Source organism: Rattus norvegicus, chromosome 10 (assembly GCF_036323735.1).
Source record: "Rattus norvegicus strain BN/NHsdMcwi chromosome 10, GRCr8, whole genome shotgun sequence".
In the NCBI taxonomy this organism is placed as follows: Eukaryota; Metazoa; Chordata; class Mammalia; order Rodentia; family Muridae; genus Rattus; species Rattus norvegicus.
This window is the reverse complement of record NC_086028.1, coordinates 81,146,196-81,169,627: the sequence shown is the minus strand read 5'-3', so window position 1 is coordinate 81,169,627 and position 23,432 is coordinate 81,146,196. Positions and strand designations below refer to the sequence as shown.

The window sequence follows — 23,432 nt, the reverse complement described above, 5'->3', positions numbered from 1 at the left end:
ATATGACCACTTCAAAGTCAAGGGATAGTCTCAAAGTCAAGATCAAGACAGCTTTTGATGCAAACCACTGCACAGTTGCAGAGGTAGTAACCTAGTTTCGTTCTGAGTGGAGCATCTGATGCTCTCAAAAGAGCTGCAACTTTCAAGCAAGATTTCCTTCATTACACACCAGGTAAAACAGAGGGACCAGGGAGGGCCAACAACACACACTGATTCTGTAACCTTGTTCAAGTCTTCTGTCTGGGGGGGGGAAAGCACACTTCCAGAAAAACACTCACACATGCATACAAGTTTCTATTCATTATTTCTGACCGAATGCTGAAATTTAAGCAGAGGCTAAAGGCAGGACTTGTGATGGCCGAATGGGGTGGGGGTGGGGATTCCCCTTGTCACAGGGAATTATTTTTGGCAATTTGTTTTATCCACGACTGCTCATGGATAACCTTATCCAGCAAATCTGATGATGCTTGAATATATAAAGTTTTATCCACGTGGCCTTTTTTTTTTTTTTTATACATTTGCCACTTGTGTGCCTGATGTCAGTGGAGCCCAGAAAGAGGCATCAAGTTAGGGGTTGTGATGCATATCTGTAATCTCCTTAGGAGGCAGAGGCAGGCAAATGTCTACAAATTTGTGGCAAACCTGATCTATACAATGAGATGCTGGTTAACCAAGGCTCTCTCAAAAGAAAAGAGGGGGATGCTTGCCCCAACCTTCAGTCTTAGAACAGGGAATTAAATCCCTGGAACTGGAGTTACAGATGGTTTTGAGCTGCCATGTGGGTGCCAGGAATCAAATGGAGATCTTCTGGAAGAGCAGCCAGTGCTCTTAACTGACAAGCTACTCGTCTTTTAAGTACAGTGCTAGAGATAGGCATGATGGGCAAATGCTCTACCACTAAGCTGCATGCCCAGCCCCCCCACGAGAATTCTTATTCACCTTCCCCAAAACATTTCACTAGGACAGAAGCCCCACATTCCCATATTTCCAATTGGACACTCTATTCATTCCATGACCTTTTCATACATCCCAAAGAAATTACTTTTGGGATATAAGATGTACTTGTTAGTAAGCACCCATTTGTTTTAGACATTTCTACTTTAACTGCACTAGAATGTCTAAAAAGCATCAATGAGCAACAAGGGCACTGATCCAAGAGAAGTGAACACACTCCTGGCCTGCAGACAGGCGGGTAGAAGGAACACTTACTGGGAAAATGGTTTTTACATTAACTGTTGTAATTAATACACAGTGCTTGTACTAATCTAAAGAAAACCCTAACTCCTCACAATGCATGTGCTATGAATAAACACAATCAATAGAATGTTTTAATTTTTAAAAACTTTTGTATTTGTTTCATTTCATGTGTGTGTGCTAGCATATGTGCCATGGCACTTGTGTGGTGGTCAGAGGAGAAGTTGCCAAGGGATAAAATGGGTCATCAGATTTTGGTGGCAGACACCTTTACCTGCTGAGCCATCTCACAGAACCACTTGCCTTTGTTTTAAAGTTGGTTTGTCATAACACAATCTAGTTCATTGCCAAACATAAAGCAATGATGTGAACATACAGGAACGTGTACCTGGCTTGCCTTCACTGATGGAGAGGAAAAACAAGTGAGGATTTTTTACTATAATATTTTTAAATACAGTTATTTTTCTGAAACCAAAGAATTTTTTGTTGTTTTGTTTTGTTGAGACAGGGTTTTACTATGTAGCCTTGGTTATCATATGAGGTAGACCAGGCTTGCCTCAAACTCACAGGGATCACATGCCTCTGCCTCCTGACTGCTGGGATTAAAGGCATGAGCCACCACTACCAGCCTGATGAGAATTCTTACAGTAGCTGAAACCATGAAAATTTCTTCGTTAAAAAAATTTCACACATTGAACTGAAGAGATGCCTGAGCAGTTAAGAACACTGGCTTCGGGCTGGTGGGCTGGCTCAGCGGTTAAGAGCACTGGCTGCTCTTCCAGAGGTCCTGAGTTCAATTCTCAGCAAACACATGGTGGCTCACAACCATCTGTAATGGGATCTGATGCCCTCTTCTGGTGTGTCTGAAGACAGCAGTGTACGCACATAAATAGAATAAATAAATCTGAAAAAAAGAAGAAAAGACGACCTGGATTTGATCCCTGGCACCTACAAGGCAGTTTACAACCATCTATAATTCCAGCCCCAATGGATCTGATACCTTTGTCTGGTATCTACAGGAACCAGGCATGCACACTGTACGGATATATATGTAGACAAAATATCCATACACATTAAAAAATAATCTTTTTAAATGTGCCTGAGAGAAAGAGGAAGAGAATGACTGAATGAGCGAACGAACAAGCACCTGAGTTAGACGGCTTTGTGTGTGCGGTGCCCGTGGATCTCCAGGAGCTGGAGTTACAGGTAGTTGTAAGCCACCTCCTAGGGGTGTAGGGAACCCACCCAGGTCCACTGGAAGAGCCATCTCTCTGCCCCCGGGGACTCCCTATCTCTGTCTTTTGTAACATTTTCAAATAACACAGCCAGAGCAGAGGACAATAGTCCTGACTGCAGAAACATGGTTAAAGGAATCACTTCTTCCCTGACCTCAGTCCTTAAAAGCACATGGATCTAAGGTAGCACAAGCCTTTAATCCAAGCACGTAGGAAACAGAGGCAGGAGGATCTGTGAGTTCAAGGACAGCCAGGACTACACAGAGAAACTGTCAAAAAAAAAAAAGCAAAACAACCCACATGCATTAAACTCCACAAAGTCCCTGTCAAATGAGTCTTCTCCATGAACTGAGGAGACAAAGGCCCACTGGCTAGAACATGAGTCAGAGGGGCTGTGAGAGCTTGTCCTGTAGATGGCTGTTCTTCCTGATGATAAAACCCAACTAGACCTTTTCTCTTTGGTTTTAGAACTGAAGTGAGGAGTGATGATATAAATCTAGTATTCCAGATTTATATTTTAATTTTTTGATTATGTGTGTAGGGTTTGTGTGTGGGTGTGCAAACACCACGTGTGGGCAGCCAGAGGAGAATGCTGGGTGTCCTGCTTCATTACTCTGTACCTGATTCCCCTGACAATAATCTGAAGTTAGGCTGGCGGCCACCAAAACCAAGATCCACCTGCTCCCTCCCTGTCACAGGACTGGGGGACAGACACACCCCAACACATTCGGTTTCTTACAGGGCCACTGGGAGATTTGAACTCAAGACTCTCATGCTTGTACAGCAAGTGTTGACAGACTCTAAGATAACTCCCCAGCCCCCAATTTCCACATTTCTTTTTCTTTTTAAATGATTGTTGTTATGGCTGCTGTTATATTATTGTATGTTTTATTCACAGCAAACATGCATTGTCCCTACAGTAAGCAAAACAATTTATCCTCACCCAGCCCTATAAACATATATGAGCCCATTACCATCTTCAGATCCAATGTCTAAAGGTCATTAGATAAAGCATTAGTAAGATAAAAAAATACAATTTAGGGGCTGGGGATTTAGCTCAGTGGTAGAGCGCTTACCTAGGAAGCGCAAGGCCCTGGGTTCGGTCCCCAGCTCCGAAAAAAAGAAACCAAAAAAAAAAAAAAAAAAATACAATTTAAACATAAGAGCTACTTAAAAATGTACATCAAGCTTCAAAATATTAGTGATTGTATGAGCAGTCATCAAACATCTATTAAGCACCTACTATGCATCATGTGTCACAGACACAAATATGAGACTAGCCAAGATCTGTGGTCTCTAAAGGCTAAAGGCTAACCACGTGAGCAGTACATGCTAACCACATGGGCATACACACACATGGTCATTTGTTTTCATCTGCTTTAGTTCTAGTTAATGCCTGATTCTCCCACAGTAACTTTTGTAAGATTTATTTTCTTTTTTGTTTTTTGAGGCAGTTTCTCTGTGTAGCCCTGACTGTCCTAGAACTTGCTCTGTACATGGGGCTGGCCTTGAAGTCACAGGGACCCACCTGCCTCTGTCTACAGAATACAGGGATTAAAGGCATGGGCCACCACCACCCGGCAAGAGTTACTTTACTTTCTATAAATGGGTGGTGTGTCTACATGTATGTATGTGCACCATGTGTGTGCAGTGTCCAGAAGAGAGTGTCAATCCCCTGGAACTGGAGTTTCCATGTGGATGCTGGGAATCAAACATAAGTCCTCTGCAAGAGCTGCCAATATTCTTAACCACTGAGCCATCTCTCCAGACCCAACTACAGCAATTGTGAATAATGCCCCTCTTACACATCTCCCAGAGGGAATATCATACAGTTATTCTATTTATTAAAAATAACAACCACTGGGGCTGGAGAGATGGCTGCTCTTCCAGGGTCTAGGCTTGCTTCCCAGCAATCCCATGGTAGGTCACAGCCACTTGGAGCTCCAGGGAGTCTGACACCGCCTCTGACTTCCTAGGGCTTCAGCACACCCGTTGCACATGCATATATCAGTTGCGCGCGCAAACACACACACACACAAATACTTTTAAAAACTAACTGTTCCTATAGGATAGTGGTTCTCAGCCTTCCTAACACTGTGGCCCTTTAATACAGTTCCTCGTGATGTAGTGACCCCAACCAAAGAATTATTTTTATTGCTACTTCATAACTGTAATTTTGGTGTTATGAATTATAATGTAAATATCTCTGTTTTGCAATGTTCTTTAGTAAAAAGGTCATTTGACCCTAAAGGGGTTGTAAACACAGGTTAAGAACCACTGCTATAGGGACTCAGGTTTGTAAAACATTCATTTACTTTTATTTTAAAGACAGGGTCTCACAATGCAGCTCTTGCTCTAAGCTACCCTCAAACTCTCTTTCTCTCTCTCTCTGTCTCTCTCTGTCTCCCCCCCCCCCCCACACACACACACCCCTCTAATTCTGACTCCTGGGTGCTGGGATTAAAGGTGTATGAGCCATGCCTGATTTTCTTTCATTTTTTAAATTTTTATTTAAAATTTTAAAGAATTGTTGACATTACTGTATGTGTGTGAGTGTTTAGCCTGCATGTATGTGCACCACATACATGCCTGGTACCTGCAGAGGTCAGAAGAGGGCATCAGATCCCCTAGAACTGAAATTACAAATGGATTTTAAGACACATGTGAATATTGAAAACTGAACCTGGGTCCTTTGCAAGAGCAGTAAGTGTTCCTAACCACTGAGCCATCTCTCCATCCCTTTTCAATTTTTTTTTTAAAAGATATAGTTTTCTTTTATAGCCCAAGCTGACTCCAGTTACTATGTGACCAAGACTAGCCTCAAAGTCCGAAACTTCCTGCCTCGGTTTCCATGTGGGGGATTGCAGACATGCATCACCACACTTTAACTACCCAACCGACTTACTACCTACCTGTGTACCTATCATTTAGTTATTTAGGCGGTTTCTCTGTAGGCCAGATGACCTTGAACTCACTATGCAGTCAAGACTGGATTTGAACTCTTAACCTACGTGGCTCCATCTTTTGAATGCTGAGATAACAGACAAATCATGCTTCCCTTCAATTTTAGTTTTTAGTTTACTGAGATTTTTACTTCTTCCTTTTGCTTTTCTTCTTTTTCTTTCTGTCTACATGTATGTGCTGGGGGTTCAAATCAAGGTTCTGGTCCAAGTTAGGCAAACAGTACAATACAGAACAACTAACTAACATGAGATTTCTCAAACAATCTAAAAGATAACTCAACTTGACATATGTATATGTATACATGCCTATTACATAATGAGATCAAACCTTTGCCAGGTTTGGGGACCAAGGTGAGAGCTCAGTTAGTAAAGTCCTACCTCACATGGAGATCTCAGTTCAATCCCCAACATCTGTGTAAGATTCTGGGTTGGGTGGCACAAGCTATGATCTCAGTACTGAAGAGGCACAGGCAGGATGATTGACCTCTGGAGCTCACTGGTCAGCCAACCCAGCCTAATGACCAGTGAGCTCCAGGGCCCAGTGAAAGGCTGTCTCAAAATACTGGTAGATGGTTCATGAGGAGTAACGCCCACGGTTGGCGTCTGTCCTCCACATGTGTGTGCCTGGGCACACACACATACACACACACACACACACACACACACACACACACACACACACAAAAGCACAATTCAATCCCTAGCTACCTCCACATGTAAATAAATAAAATCTGATTTGGGATTATATCAAAATATATATAAAGCAATTAGTTTAAAAACTTTTAAAACTAATTTCAAAACTTTACATATTACAAATCCCTTGAGGCATGTAGCTTTGGGAGGAGGGCAGGTATTTCTCTTAGGAAATGCAATTTCCCAGTGCTACCCAGGCTGGATATTGTTATCGGCACTTTTGAAATGAATTAATATCCTCAATTAATTTAGAGACAGAGTCTTGCTATGCAGTCCAAGATGGCCTCAAATTTGAATTCTCCTGTTTCAGCCTCTTCTGGGCTTACAGAATAAGCTAGTACAGCTGACTAGAAATTTCTTTTTTGGTATTTCTGATAATAGACGAAGGAGGAATTATACAATGGTATACTGCTCTGCAACTCCTGATGAAGGAATGTCTAGGCAGTGCTAATTAAGGGCTGGATAACACCACCAAGAAGAAACAATGTTTCCTGCTAGAATTGCCTGCTATTGCCTATAAAATAATCTGCCCCATGGCAGGCAAGAATTGAACAGTAATCTGATCAAGCACAGAGAGCTAAAACCAAATTACAAGCCATAAAACGAATTAAGTATGTCACATGACATCAAATGGATACAAATCAGCAAAATTCAGATAACGGGAAACTATACAACAAATGACTGGACTCTTCAACAAAAGAACTGCAAAGGTTAGGGGGTGCGTGGGGGGGGGCACCTCAGCCAACCAACCTGGAGATGTAATGAGACTTACATGGATTAACTAATCTGCAGCACCCTCTCCTCCTTCTGTTGCTGCTTCTTTTTTATTTGGAGACAGGGTCTCACCATGTTACTCTGTTGGCCTGGAACTCTCTCTGTAGACCAGACTAGTCTCAAACTCAGAGATCTGACTGCTCTTCTCCCAAGTGCAAGATTAAAGGTTATCAGAAAATGTGTTTTGAGCATAACAATGGTAGCTGTCTTTTTCATTTGTTTTTTTTCAAGTCAGAGCCTCAGGTTGCCCAGGCTGGCCTAGAGTTAGTTCATATGTAGCCAAGGAGGACCTTAAACTTCCTATCCTCCTGCCTGACTCCTGAATACCAGGATTACAAGAGTGTGCTACTAGGCCCAGCTTTATGTGGAGCTGAAGATCAAATTAAGGGTTTCAAGCACGGCAGGCAAAGAGTCTTTCAACTGAGCTGCATCTCCAGATTGGTAGTTGTCTTTTTTTTCTTATACTGATAATCAAATAATATCTGAAATTGCTTCAAATTAATGATAGGTGCTGTAGGTTGAGAAGTATAGTGAGCAGGAATGTCCGTACACAAAGGCAGTTCCAATATGGAGAAGTGAAACTGGAACTGATTACATGGATAGATTAAGTTGAGCCCTTTCCCCCACCCCACCCTTTATTTAGAGGGAGGGGACCTTACTCTGTAACCCAGTCTGGCCTTGGACTAATGGGGATCTTCTGGATGCTGCTACCTCTACTCCTGAATGCTGGGATTACAGAAATGAACCACTGGTGACTAATTTGTTTCCCTCTTTTTTTTTTATACTTGAGTATTTACTGTAATACAAGAGTTTTATTTCTTTATTTTGTCTCTGTTTGTTTTTAGTTTTGTTGTTTAGGGTTTTTGTTTATTTTGTTTTTTAAGCAAACTCACAATCCTCCTATCTTATTCTCTTGAGCTAACAATATGCCTCCAGCCCCCAAAGCAGTAATACTTCTATTTTTTTGGTTATGGTTTTTCAAGACAGGCTTTCTTTATGTATCCCTGGCTGTCCTGGAATTTACTCTGTAGACCAGGCTGGCCTTGAACTCAAGATCTGCCTGTCTCCCTCCAGAACGCTGCATGTGCCACTACTGCCTTGCTTATACAGTGCCTTTAATCTCCAAACACTGGGGAGGCAGAGGGAGGGGGTGCTCTGTGAGTTTGAAGCCAGCTTGGTCTATAGAGTGAATTCTAGGAAAGCCAGGGCTACACAGAGAAATTCTGCCTCAATTAATGAATAAATGGATTAATTAATTAAAAACCTATGCACATAAAATAAAAAATTAATTATTAAAAAAAATCTACACCTGACAGCTGGCTCAGCTGTGAAGAACACGTGTTTACTCTTGCAGAGGACCCAGGTTTGATTCTTATCAACACAGTGGCTCATACCATCTGTGACTGTAGTCCCATAGGATGAGATGCCATCTTCTGGCCTCCACTGGTCACTACAAACATATGGTATACGTATACATCTCTAGGCAAAACATCCATACACATAAAAGTAAGTAAGTCTGGGGGGAAAGGCCACATCTTTAACCTGTGAGATGGCTCAAAAGGTAAAAAGTACTTTGCCTCCAAGCTGACAAATTTGTGTTTGACCTTTAGAAACATATAGTGGAAAGAGAAGTGATTCCCCAAAATTGTCTTCTGGCCTCTAAACACACTCACAGAAAATAAATAAAAATGCTATCTCTACTTGATGTTATCAATTCCTTCTTTCTATGCCATAAACTCATCTTAAATGAATGACTCAGATTAATTTAGTGAGTCTAGATAAGTAGCACAGTCAGCCTCAGCAGGATTCTATGCACTAAATTCCAATGGTATTCCAGCACCACCCACCAGGGCTGGAAATGAGAGCAGCACCTGCCTAGAATGCTTAAGGCCCTGAGTTCAGTCCCTAGCTCTAGAAACCAAACAGAACAATCCAAGATAGTTAACCAACTTAACTAACAGTGAAAGCACCCTACAGCAGAGCCCAGTGACTACCACTCTCAATTGGGTCAACTTCCTAGTAATTCAAAGTGCCATTTTCCCTGCTCTTGGAGACGAGAGCTTCTAACTCTACTGGAAAAGGCAGCAGTGTGTGAACCATGCAGGTAATTATAAATCACGTTTCTGCCAGAGTACAAGAAGGGTGGAGAAAGTTCTTTAGCCCTTCCTTAAAATTGCCCTGGGCAGAATTGTCTATGAATGTTAAAAGAATTTTTTGAAAAATTAATGTCAAAGATAACATTTGTTTAAACAATAGAAATCCATATAATTATATATAACACAAGTATGCAATAAATGATATAAAATTAATATGACAAGGTTCAGGAATTTAATGTTTAGAAGCTTAATTTGTTTTCAAATAGAAAAGTCTGTATGTTGAAAACCCAGTGAAGATTTAGTTAAAAGGAATAGAGCAAAGCTGATTTCTTAGCTCTGAGAAACACCGCTACATAAGACTATCAATAGAGACACTGAGGAAAGTGCATGTGCCTTTTTTCAGCTCTACTCCCCCTCCCACCTCCACCCCCACCCATCACCCCCTAGGGTCTCACTAGGTAGCCCAAGCTAGCATCTAATTTAAGCCTCCACCTGAGTGCTAGGATTACAGGTGTATAACTCTTTGCAACTTTTCGGTAAACATAAAATCATTCAAATTAGGGCTGGAGAGGCTCAGCAGTTGAGAGTGCACTGACTGCTCTTCCAGAGGTCCTGAGTTCAAATCCCAGCACCTACATGGTAGCTCACAACCATCTGTAATGAGAGCTGATGCCCTCCTCTGGTGCATCTGAAGACAGCAACAGTGTACCCACATGCATGAAATAAATAAACAGACAGCTTATTACAATAGCATATATTGCATTATAACCACCTTAGAAGGCTTTGGAGTCTGCTTTGATTGTTCTTCTCCAGACATTCTGGTTTTGGTTCTCCCACTGCCTCTTCCAGCCTCTACCCTGCACTGGAAATGAACTCCAGGGCCTCCAGCCTAAGAGCTTTACACTGAGACATAGTCCTAGCCTTTTTTTATTTTGAGACAAAGTCTTGCTAAGTTGCCCAAGTCAGCTTTAAAAAAACTGGTGGTTTTGTTTAAGCTTTGATGTTTTTAAATATTCTCTGTTTATTTGGTAAAGACTATCAGTGAGCAAATAGGCTTGGTTTTTCACCAGAAGCCATGTACCAACATGTGTAAATATGTTTTATGGCATAAATCCCCAAGTGACTAATGCCAAGATAACCTGACTAACTTTTGGCATTAACTGGCACTGCTGCCTACAGCTCAGGAACTGGGAATCAGGAACAACTTGCCTGAGTGTAGTGAGTGCTTTTCCTAATTCTGAGAGGTACCTGACTTTGGAGTGGGGCAGGGAAGACCTCACCACCGCAAGCATGAAGACGAGTGGGGACATCCCTATAGCATTATCTACTGTAACCAAAACTTTAAACAACAACAAAAAAGATATGTATAGATACAGAAACATTACAAAGCCACCTGCATTTATGATATAAATATACATTAACTGAAACAGAAATAGATCCGTGTGGGAAAAGAGATTCATTATACAATTCCACAAGTATCCCCCCATTTGGGGTCTGCTGGTAGCTGTGAGTCCCTGAGACCCTCCTCCTGTCTCCATTTTGTAGCACCACACTCTCTCTTGCATACAGACATCATATACATGCAATAATGATTAAATCTAAAATAAAATGTAAGAAAAAAATCAAGAGACAGACATGGTGGTTCAGATCTACAATGCTAGCACCATTATACATCAGAGTTCCATTTTAACTGACCAGTGCTACAAAGCCTGTCTCAAATAAAATAAAAGCTCAGGGAAAGTCAGATACAGTAGCACATTATAGTACTTGAGAGGCTGAGGGAGGAGGAACCTCAGTATGAAGTCAGACTTGACTACACAAGAGCCTGCTCAAAAAACACAAACAAATATAGCACTGGCAGACAAGCCCCTGGCTTCTTACAGCAATAACACATACATCATATGACACAGTGGTCCCTCCAAACCTGCCCGTGAATGTTTACAGTGGTTCTGTTCATAATCGCCAGAAGTTGGAGCCAACTCCAATGTCCTTCAGATGGAGAGTGGTTAGTGGTGCACTCGCCAATAGGATACCTCCTGCAACAAAACTCAGCAAGCTGCTGATGTGCAGACATGTGTATACGCCTCACAGACACGGCACACAAGTCATCGCTACAGGTTACATCCTCAACAGTCCTGTCTCTGTGATCTTCTCCAGAAGACTAAGCTACAGTGATGGGAGCTGGGGAGGTGAGGGATGATGCAAAGGGACTGGAGGGAGATTTAGGTGGGACTTATACTATCTCCTCACTGTGAGGATATAGGAACACAGGTGTGTACTCATACTGGCACCTACACGTTTCTAAAAGCCAGAAATATTTATGAGATTTAAACTTTTATATTACTTTTTCAATTAGTGAGGTTAAAATAGTTTCAAAGATCTTTTATTAATGTAAAAAACAGTCCACTTGGAACATTAACAACTGACCTATTGGAAATGTGGAATAATAATTGATATAATAATAATATGACAATATAATAATACTTCAAAAGGTTCTAAGATTACTAGTAAACTAGTTACTAACTAGTAAATGCCTAGTTAGTTAAATATTTATACCCAGTATATACAAATTTGGGTATAAAAATTAAAAGACCACTCCAACCAAGGAACTTTGTCCTTTGGATAACCAGGTTCTGATTATATTATTTTCGGCACAGGGTCTCCATGTGACCTAGGTTCACTATGAGCTTCCTGAGTGCTGGCTGGGTACAGGTGTGCATGACACTGTCCAGTGTAATCACTACTTCTGACTAAGCTGTCTCTGAAATATTGTCTAAGTTCATACACGGGTTTATACAGAAGTAAGTGTTCACTACTGGGCCCTCGTGTTTTATTCTGTAACCATTGGACATGTAAGCTGCTATTTAAACAGGACCAGTGTTAAAGGAGGTTGAGCTACATAGTTTTAAAAATCTTCTGTGTACTAGAAACATAGCTTAACAGGTAAAAGTGCTTGCCAGTAAGCTTGATTACCTGCGTTCCATCCCCAGAAGCGACATGGTGGAGGTAGAGAACTGACCCTGACTCCTGAGTTGTTCTCTGACCTCTGTACATGCACCAAAGCAATGAAGCATGCCCGCACTACCGATACACACATATAAAATTTTAAAGATCTTTCCATATATTCATGAGGTCTATCAATGTAACCCATACAACAGGTCCCAGGATGTGAATGTGTGTGCTTGTGTAGACATCAAGTAATGTTAAGCATATAGCGTTACAGAAGAGCTTTTTAAAGATTTATTTATTTTTATTTATGAGTACACCGCAGCTGACTTCTGACACACCAGAAGAGGGCATTGGATCCCATTACAGATGGTTGTGAACCACCATGTGGTTGTTGGGAATTGAACTCAGGACCTCTGGGAGAAGAGTCAGTGCTCTTAACCACTGAGCCATCTCTCCAGCCCAGAATGGCACCCAATCTTAAATTCTGTTTTGGAACTTCAAATCTTGAAAGAACTACCACTTTATGTGGGATAAGATCATACACATAATGACTTTTTAATTACCAATTTTTAATTATGTGTACGTGTGTCTATGTGGTACTATGAGTACAAGTGCATACAGTGCCTTAGGAGGCCAGAGGAGGGCACCAGAGTTACAGGCAGGTGTGGGCCTAGAGATCAGAGCACTGGGAACCAACCTCAGGTCTCCTGCTAGAACAGTAAACACCCCTAACTATTGGGCCATTTCCCCAGTCCACAGATATAAAAACTGTATCACTGATTCTTCCATTCCCTGTATCTGGTGAGCAGCTGAGCCTCTGTTTTAAGAGGCTGCTCTTTATGAAACATATAGGGCAGTGGGTCTTCTTTATTTTTTTAACCTTTACTTTTATTTTAGTGTGTGGGTATTTTGCCAGCATGCATGTCTGTGCACCATGTGGATGCAGTATTGTGGAGGCATCAGGTCCCCAGGGACTGGAGTTAGAGGCAGTTACAATCCACCATGTGGGTTCTGGAACCAGGCCCTGTTAAAGAACAGCAGTGCTCTTAATAGCTGAGCCATCTCTCCAGCCCCAGCAATAGGTTTTCCAAACTGTCTGCCCAGCCCAACTACTCACTTTTTCTAAATGAAGAAGACCTGAATATAAGCAGAGTACCCACTGACCTGAGAGGTCAGATCCCCAGAACAACAGAAAAGCTGGGACTCAGTCACACACCTCTGTCATGCTGACACTATTATGGTGAGATGGGTGAAGACAGAAAACTCCTAGGGCCCACAGACCAGCTAGCCTGGCATACGCAGAGATGAACAAGAGACCCTGTCCCACAATGACACCAACATCTGAGGTTATCCTGTGTCCCATGCAATGCACCCCTGCGCTCACACAAACACCAATATCCACGAATAGATTTGCCAAGGCGAGACACGCACGGCTTCAGTCCCCAGTACCTCGAAGGCTGAGGCAGACAGATTTCAGAGAACCAACCTGGTCTACATACATACTAAGTTCCAAAACAAACAAACAAACAAACAAACAAACAAACCAAACTTGTCCACTATACCTTCTACTGCAGTCTTCCTATTTAGCACAGTTTCTACTCAGAAGACAGCCTTCCTGATGTCCTCCCGAAGCTGAGCTGAGAGTCATTTTCGTACTCATCTAATAAGATTGAAGCTACAACTGTCACTCGCCTCCTACCATCGGCTTAGTCACTGCCTTCTCAGCCAGGACATTAAACATTTTAGTTCACAACTGTGGTGAGGAATCCTGTGTACTGAAGGGTTAGCAGTGCTCCATAGCACATTCCCACCTCAGTCCCAAAATTAAAACAAACAAAAAAAACCTTTCTAGACATTGCCAAGTGTCCTCTGCAGGCAAAATAAATCATGGTTGAGAACTGGCTTTACAGATTTATAGATATACTTTAGTCATTTCTGCATTTGAGCAAAGGGGCAGGGGTGGGCAACTTTTCTACAGTTAAGGAAACCATCTGCTCAACCTGGCTTTTACTGGGAACAGTAACACACCAAGATTTACTCGTGTGTGTATTTATGACAACTGCATTCCATCAGCCAACAGATTGACAAAGCTACCACATCCTAAAATAGTCAGAGCAAGATTTTGCTACATTGTTATTTATTTAGTACTTTATGCACACCAAAATATACTTTACATGTGCCATTTGTAGAAGCTATATTACCTGGGCAACAATGGCAATGCCTGTAATCCAAACACTTGGGAAGCAGAGGCAGGAAGATCTCTGATTGAGGCCAGCCTGGTCTACAGAATGAGTTCCAGAATAACCAAGGCTACACAGAGAAACCTTGTCTCAAAAAAACAAAAGAAGGGTTGGAGAGATGGCTCAGCAGCTCTTCCAGAGGTCCTGAGTTCAATTCCCAGCAACCACATGGTGGCTCACAACCATCTGCAATGGGATCTGATGCCCTCTTCTGGCATGCAGGTACACATGCAGATAGAAAACACACACACACACACACACACACACACACACACACACACACACGCACGCACGCACGCACGCACGCACATAATAAATCTTTTTAAAAAATTATATTAAGTAAATATAAATATTTTAATGTCCAGCAAAGGAGGAATATAGGGAAACTAGGTAGTGAAGGATGACTTTGAACTTCTCATCCTGGGAGTATAGATATGCAATATCATGTCCAGTTGTGATTTTGATACATAAAATAAGATAGTAAAAGAAATACTTAGAAAATATAGAAATACATCTTTCAGGCATTGTAATTTTTTAAAAATAAAATTGTTGGGGTTGGGGATTTAGCTCAGTGGTAGAGCGCTTGCCTAGCAAGCACAAGGCCCTGGGTTCGGTCCCCAGCTCCGGAAAAAAAAGAAAAAAATAAATAAAATAAAATAAATTTTTTTATGTTTGCCAGACAGGCTTGACCAATTCTTCTGCCTCAGCCTCGCCAACAGCTGGGACTACATAGCTGTCTACCTCCACACTTGGCTCAGCTGCGGTGTGTCAATGACATTTCTCACCATATTATCTGAGAACCAGAGTACCTTTAGGGGAGCAGCAACTGGGAGGAACAGGAAGAGGTTTCTAGGACTTCAACCATCTATCTGCTTCTTAGCTAGTCAGGGTAGCAGCACCTACATAGCAGCTACTCGAAATGCTGAGGAAGGAAGATAACCTAAGCTGAAGAGTTCGAAGTCAGCCTGGACGATACAGTAAGAGCTTTAAAAATAAAATCCCCAAATCTGGAGACGGCTCAGAGCATTTTTGCTCTCACAGAGGAGCTGGTTTGGTTCTCCGCAACCTCACAGGGGCTCACGGCTCCCTAACTCCAGTTCCAAGGGACTAAGTACCTCTTCTCACCTCCACAGTACAAGAAATCTATGTGGTACACTTACATTTACACTGACACTTACATGCTGGCAAAACATTCGTACACATAGAATAAATCTAAAATATTTGTGTTTTAAGAATGTGTCCTGGTATATATGGAGACCAGGAAAGGAGGATCTCTGTGAGTTTGAGGCCAGGCTGGAATACATAGGAACTTTCAGGCCAACCAGAGTTACGTGACCCTGTGTACAAAACAAACAAAACAACATCAAGACAATTTCCTCTTTTGGGTACTGATTACACAGAAAAAGATTCGACAAACAGGGCTGGAGAGATGGCTCAGCAGTTAAGAGCACTGGCTGCTCTTCCAGAGGTCCTGAGTTCAATTCCCAGCAACCAAATGGTGGCTCACAACCATCTGTAATGGGATCTGATGCCCTCTTCTGGTGTGTCTGAAGACAGCCACAGTGTACTCATATACATAAAATAAATAATTTTTTAAAAAAATTCAACAAACAGTACATCCATAATTTTTTCTGCTTTTCTGAGTGTACTTTAGTAAAATTTTACTATAAAAAAAGAATATACTGAACAAGTTACCTTTCCTCAGGTTCTCCATCACTCAATTTAACCCCCAACAGACAACCACTGTCATTAGGTTCTGTGTGCACTTTAGTAAAATTTTACTATAAAAAAAGAATATACTGAACAAGTTACCTTTCCTCAGGCTCTCCATCACTCAATTTAACCCCCAACAGACAACCACTATCATTAGCTCTTTGAGAAACTACTAAGTTTTTATAAGTTTTTTTTTTTAACTCAGGAAAATCCCCTAAATATAAACAGTGACACACACAGAATACTATTCTGAGTCTTTAGGTTTTGTTTCTGTTTTTTGAGACAGGGTCTCTTGTAGCCCAGGATGGCCTCAAGCTGAAACTGGTCTTGAACTCTTGATCCTCCTGGCTCAGCCTCCCGAGTGCTGGAATTACAGGCCTAAGTCACCACACTAATTTTCCTCTGGCCTTTCAAAGGTAACACTGCTATGTATAGAGTGTTCCACAACAATATAGAGTATCCTCTTTCTTTGTTGCAATTCTATATTATTTTACTATGTAAATATATGCTCATTTAATAATTCTATACCAGTGGACATTGAGATGGTTCCTAACTTTTTTTTTTTTGACACAGGGTCTATATGAGTTCCCTGGCCTTGAACTCACAGACACCTAGAGATTTTTTTTCTTCTGAGTGCGTCTGAGATTTGCCTTCTGCGTACTGGGATTAAAGACTTTCATCACCATACTGGACTGGTTTCTATTTTCATTTAAATGACTGTATGCCAAAAAGAGATGTACAAGGCTTTCCACAATGAGTAACCTTCAAGCAAGGTATTTTCAAATTACAATCATGTACTAATACCAGGAGAAGTCCTGGCCACTCCAGTTGCCCAATCACACAGATTTATTCACAGTCTTGAGATCACGCCCTTCTCTAGCATATGATGCTTCTTGAATATGTTAGAATGATAACACATTCCCAGAAGGGGAAAAGCATTCAGGTCTTCTCATTATGTAGGTCACACTGTGAAGTAATAAGTTCTGTTCCGATGCTCAGGCCGAAAGACTCCAAAGCCAAAGGCAAGAGGCAGAAACATGCACAAAAATACATTCTGCGCCATCAACACTGTGTCTTTGCTTAACCTTCTAATGTCACACGCACGGTGTGTGCGTGCATGTGTGTGTGTGTGTGTGTGTGTGTGTGTGTGTGTGTGTGTGTGTGTGTGAGAGAGAGAGAGAGAGAGACAGAGAGAGACAGAGAGAGACAGAGACAGAGACAAAGACAGAGACACAGAGAGAGAGGAGAGACACCCAGGCTAGCTTTGTGGTATACCATTTGATTTTAGTGACTCAGGAAAAGTAATAATGCTTGTTTGCTGAAAGAAAGTATCCCTCCCAGAAAAAAAAAAATCTGCTCAGAAGAGTCTATTACAAAGGCCCTGGGTTCGGTCCCCAGCTCCAAAAAAAAAGAAGAAGGAAAAAAAAAAGTCTATTACAGTTTATCAGAACACGTGGCCTCACTCCATCCGTGTGCACTTTCATCCCAGCATACACTGTGCTAGTGCTATTACCATTACCTACTCTAGCCAAGGGTAACTTTTCTCAGTGGGTGGCAAAATCTATGGCAAGTCAAAGACCACTGTTTGCCAATCCCCCTTTATAATAATTCAAAGTTAGTGACTGATTCTACCACTAGGCAAGCCACTAGGCAGCTCAATAATAAAAGAAAACAAGGATTAACAGTCTCCCCTGAGGTAAATCCTAATGCATCGCTGATGTGTCCTCCTTATCTGAAAAGTCTCTGGGTAACTCTGGGACTCAGAGACTTACCACAATGCTATCCTGCGAAAGGTGACAGTTAGTTTATTCTACTCTAGCCAAAGAGATTTTATTTTAAATGCCCCATGCACCAAATAACATTCACATATGACCTTAACTAAACCTGTTTTTCTTTATTTTTTCTTTCATTCTTTCTTTCTTTTTGTTTATTTGATTGTCTGTTTTCTTTCTGAAACAGGGTTTCCCTGTATAGCCTCGGAATTCATTCCAAGTAAAAGATCAGGCTGGCCTCAAACTCATAGATCTATGCCCATCTCCATCTCCTAAGTGCTGGGATTAAAGATGTGCACCGCCACAGCCCAATACTCTTCGGGTTTTTTTGTTTGTTTGTTTGTTTGTTTTGTTTTTTTGTTTTTTCTCCAGAGCTGAGGACCGAACCCAGGGCCTTGTGCTTGCTAGACAAGCGCTCTACCACTGAGCTAAATCCCCAACCGCCAATACTTTTCAAAACAATAGGTAATCTATCTTTAAAAGGAAAGATGTCATGTTTTACCACAGAACTACCCTTTTTTTTTTTTTAACTAATAAGCAAGGCTACACACACAATCTATAGCACATAGTTAATTAAATTTAATAGGTGAAAAACCTTACTTTTCATTCCTTTCCCACTAAGGTAAAAATGTCTAAAGCAAACCTACAGTCCTAGTGACAGTTCATGATCAAAAATTCAGATAAACACTGGGATTTCTCATAAGTGTTTTCACAAAATATACACAGGTATTTTCAAGACAAACATAACTACTCTATAAATAAACAGATTCACTCAAATAAGCATCTGATGTCCCTACTAACTCTACCAAACACTTTATGGCTTGCATTAACCATAAGTATTTACACAAAGCTTTCCACATGACTTGACTGACACAGAACTCACTGAAATACATTTATGTCCTAAAACACTCTCCCTTTTTAATGATTTTTTATTTTTACTTAATGTACATTGGTATTTTGTCTGCATGTCTGTCTGTGTGAGGGTGTTGGATCTTATGGAACTTGAGTTATAGACAATTCTAAGATGTCATATGAGTGCTGGGAATTCGACCTGGGTCCTCTGGAAGAGCAGCCAGTGCTCTTGACTGCTGAGCCATCTCCCCAGCCCCCCTAAAACACTCTTTTAACCACTTAAGTGCTGAATAGGCTAACATACAAGCACAGCCTGTGCGGTAATGCTGAAGAATTTGAAGCTAGGTTTATTGTCTCCACGAAACTTGATCAGCTAACAAATCACACACACTAACAAAACAACTTTCTAATAATCATGCTGCACCTGCAAGGCACAGGCAGGCTCCAAGTCACATACTTGCAATTTTTCATCCTAAATCTATGCAAACAGAAGAAATACACCAAACCTCCCAGTCTCGTCATAAGTTAAAACTTCACTCTAGTTTCATGATAACATTATCCAAATCCCATCCTTTACCATTTATGAACATATACCAGGAACTAATTGTGCTCAGAATTTGTATACTTTAATTTGCATCTGTAATCCTCACAAGAAATCTCATTGTACTGATGAAGAAACTGAGGGAAAAGAAATCAAAGTGATTTCCTCAATGCCATAAGGCCAGGAAACAAAGGGACTGGGATATCAGCAGAGTTACCTGAGTCTAAGCAACTCTTTCTTTAGCTAAGGTTGCCAACTGAAATGCCAGTTCATCCCTATCAGAGTCAACACACACACTACTTGTCTCAAAGACAAGAGCTGAGAAAAACATCGTAGCTAAAAGAGTGGCTGGCACAAGCCCATGAGTGACCCAGGAGACACAGTCACCCAGTCCAAAAGAACTCAATTCAAAGGCTATTTGTTCAAACTCTAAGACAATCCAGTTTCCTTCACTCCTTTCTATCTCTCAACTGACTTTTTAGAACAAAGGTAAAGAAACTAAAGTATATACTCCCAATTTTGACGCAACCATCAAAAACCTATGAGAAAAGAGAGAAAAGTAGAGTTCACATTATAGTTTGTTTCTTCAATAGGCTTCAGACATGTAAAACCAAAAAATCACATCAGTAACCCACTAATCTATCTACCTACCTATTTATCATTTATCCATATTTGTTATAGACTTGAAAAGGATTTTCTTACCATACTAGAAGCTTACTTCCCAAACCTCAGCACAAATGAAAACAGCTCCTCTGGGTGTCTGGAGGCGGATCTGCAGCACCTGCAGAGAGGAGCTGCTGGTCCGAAACCTCCTAGGGAAAGGCTGTCTGCTGAGGAGTGCCGTAGAGCCCAAGCTGGTGGTGCTAGTGAGGGCGAGCTGCTGCCGTGGCTCCGTGGCTCACTGCTGTGCTATGCTACTGTCTCCCAGATCCCATGTTCTGAATCTGCCAAGCAGAGAGACAACGCTGTTCTCACACCCTGAAGTGTTACTTGATCAGCTGCCCCATGGTATGTGGGTGTTTAACTAGTTAAGTGACTGGTTAGAACAGGTTCTGCACAGCTAAACCAGGTAAGCACATTGTTCGAGACTCCTGTGGTCCTCCTCTAACACTACATTCACTAATGAAAAATAACATGTTTGCAACTTTGAAGTCCTTTGCGTCTAGGTTAGGCAAATAATTCAGATGATAAAACTACAGGTGTGCCACCAACAAAAAATATAACCTGTAATATAAGTCACTTCAGTTACGCATATTAGGTAATAAAAATGCAGCATATGCAACTTCAGCATACTTTCAAACATCACGGCATACACTGCCTAATTATTAGAATAAATGCTATTCTTCAGGTGTGTGGAACAGGTTCTGTGCAAGATCCCAAGCCTCTTTTGCCTTTCAAAATGCTAGTTAATACCAGGAATTCCTTAAGCTCTCAGAACCACAATTTTTTTTTTTTTAAGTGCAAAGTGTATGCTCCCAGAGATCTGGGCACTATGGTTACCATCACTGCCTATCACAGAACTATCATAAGCTGGAACACATATCTCTTGGTTGAAATATGATCAAAAGACAAAGGAAGGCTGAATGAAGAGTAAGTAAAACACACACACACACACACACACACACACACACAGAGACATCTATCAATTGCTTTTTGATAGAATGGTACAAAGTTCAGTCTCAGCTCTAGATTCTGAATGTGGAGAGCAAATTTCTAATTATAACCCAAATTTACTAACTAAAACGGATGGTTTTGATGTGCCATGAAATCAGATTTAGCAAAGTAGGAAAAAAGCCTCAGCCCTGGACAGGTGCCCTACCATGGGGTGACAAAGAGATCAGCCTCAGTCTTTAAGCACTGCACAGTCCCATACAGGCTCTTTAAAGCAGATTACACACTCGACTGCTGAAATTTGCTACAATTAGAATATGCCAAGAAGATAAAGGATCAATTGGTCAAATGTAGACGATTTTGTCTCTAGTTTTATTTTCTTCTGAATGATTCTCAGGCTTTTTTTATGGGGAGATAAGAAAAATATAATTTCTAACTGGTCTTACTTCAAAAAAAAAAAAAAAAAAAACCCAAAAACCACATACAATAATAAGCCACCTGAGAGATGGCTCAGTAGTTAGAGCACTTGTTGCTCTTACAGAGAGGACGCAGGCTCTATTCCTAAGCACCAACATGGTGACTCACAACCATCCTTGACTCTAGTTCCAGGGGTTCTGCCACCTTTTATTTATTTAACCTCTGTGGGCACTAGGCATACACATGGTGCACATACACACCGGTAAAATATTCATACACATAAAATCTAAAAAAAGTTTTCAATTATAAAAACCCACAATGATACATATGCAAGCTCCTTTGGTCTTTATTCCAGGGCCAAAGTTAAGTCTAATGCTTAAGAGAAACAAAACACAAACTCAAACGCTTTCACTTTTGCCTAACACAGATCTTAACTTGAGGTCCTTGGACTAGCTTCGAGATGATTGTGTAGTTGCATACAAAATCACGTATTCATTTCACTGCCAAGGGCCCTAAAGACTTCCCCAGTCCTAGTGAAGAGTTTGGTGTAGCGGTCAATCTTTTATACTAAAGACAGTATCTATGTGAACACATGTGCACAGTGGTGATCCGTCGACACAAGGCAACATACCCACTACAGACCGGCCCCACCGGGGACTATCACCTGCCACATTCGAGCAGCTTTCCTTTCCTAAGCAACTATGCATGCTGTCAACAAAGCGTGTGCTCCTTGCCTTTCTCAGAACAATACGGAGCCGACCATCCTTTGGAAAAAAGTATACAGAACATCTCAAAAGACTTCACTACTTATACAGGCTATGCCTTACGCTAAACGTCACAGCAGCAGCAACAACAACAATAACAACAAAACCGATGAAATCACTGTGGGCAGTAGGTATCTAATTAACTGGGGGTTCTCGGGGAGAGCATCGTTCAGGTGATACTGAGTGTGCTGGAGAAACATCTAAGGGAAACACCATGAAGGTGCTTAAACATGGGTAAGATCCAGGGTGGGTAACCAAAGGCTGGTTGACATCCTGTAGCTCGATTGTGAAAAATATCTTCCTCCAAAGGCACATTCCTTTGATTGGCACAAGGCATTTCTGACAATGGAACCGCAAGGACAGGGGGCCGTTCCGCAATCAGGAAGTGTGCGAGTGTGCTTGTGCATGTGTGTGTGTGTGTGTGTGTGTGTGTGTGTGTGTGTGTGTGCTCGCGCATGTTCGTGATGTTGTTGTTGGGGGAGGAATGAGCTAGATGTAATCAAAGACTGGCCGGCTTCAAAGAGGAGCATATAGGATCTTAAATCCTTAAAACTGACTTCGAAGCAAGGCAGAGACAGACATCTATCATTTCTACAAGAGACATCCCTCGACAACGAAACAACGAACGTGTTTCATAGAGATGTAATAGGGGTATCACTCTCTTTGGTGTCTCCGACCTGGGACTCTTCAGTAAAGCGTGATTGGAGGGGAGGACGAAGTGGGGGTGGAGAAAGGTCTGCATCGCCCACTGGGCTGAGTGTGGTGCTGCCGGTGGCGAGTGTACATCACATGCGTGTTATCTCCTGGTGCCACAATACTCTCGAGAGCTGGAGGTTTGGGCGCAACCGCAGGGCGGGGGAGGTAGTGGGTGCAAGCCACCAGCTGCAGGGCAAGAGAATGCTCTCCTCAGCCTGCAAACCCGTGCACCCCGGCCACCCCGTCAGGCCTCGAGGAAAGCCCACTGGCTGCAAAACTGCAGCCAAGCTGGGGTCCCCGAGAGAGGGGGCGGGGGTACAGAACCAGCACCCTGGGCCAAGCTGGGAACCGCAGACGCGCAGCGCCCGGGGCCTGCCCGCCGGATGGGGGCTGCTTCGGCCTAGCGCACGCAGCTGCCTCAGCGCAGGCTCAGCCGGCCCCGCCAGCCCGGCCGGGCGCAGAGGAAACGCGGCTGCCAAGGCGCCGCCGCGGCGGGGGGCGAGAGCGCGGGGAAGGGGCTCCTACTCACCCGGGCCGCCGCCGCCGCCGCCGCTTCGGCGGCCCATCCCCGCGGCGGGGGCCTGTCGCCGCGCCGCGTCGCTCCAGTCCCCACCGCCCGCCGGGCCGGCCCCTCCCCCTGCCCAACGTCTGCGCTCTGGGCCGCTCCTCAGACCCGGCCTCGGCCGCCGCCGCCGCAGCGCTACGTGGCCGCCGCTCCGACGTCTCGCGACTCCCTTCCGAGCGCGCGAGGCCGAGCGGGGCCGCGGAGCGGGCGGCGCGCGGGGCGGGCGGCGGGGGAGGGGGTGTGCTGTAGGGATGTGTGCGCGAAGGGGGCAGGGAGGACGGCGGGAGCGCGCGCGCGCGCCCCTGCACTCGCCCCCCCTCCCCCCGCGCGGTCGGGATCCCGACACCTCCCCACCCC

General features: G+C 42.7%; 1 protein-coding gene across 4 annotated transcripts in view; it reads right to left on the bottom strand.

The window, feature by feature from the left end:
• Window positions 1-23,432, bottom strand: part of Zfp652 (zinc finger protein 652) — a 79,828-nt gene that overhangs the window by 33,526 nt on the left and 22,870 nt on the right. The window contains exon 1 of one of the 4 annotated variants that reach the window (XM_039086627.2): window positions 23,040-23,423. The exons of 2 other annotated variants lie outside the window; for them this stretch is intronic. The gene's annotated coding sequence lies outside the window, so the exon portion shown is untranslated. Of the gene's footprint in view, window positions 1-23,039; window positions 23,424-23,432 lie in introns of those variants that run through there. One more of the 4 variants, XM_039086630.2, reaches the window with a different exon arrangement.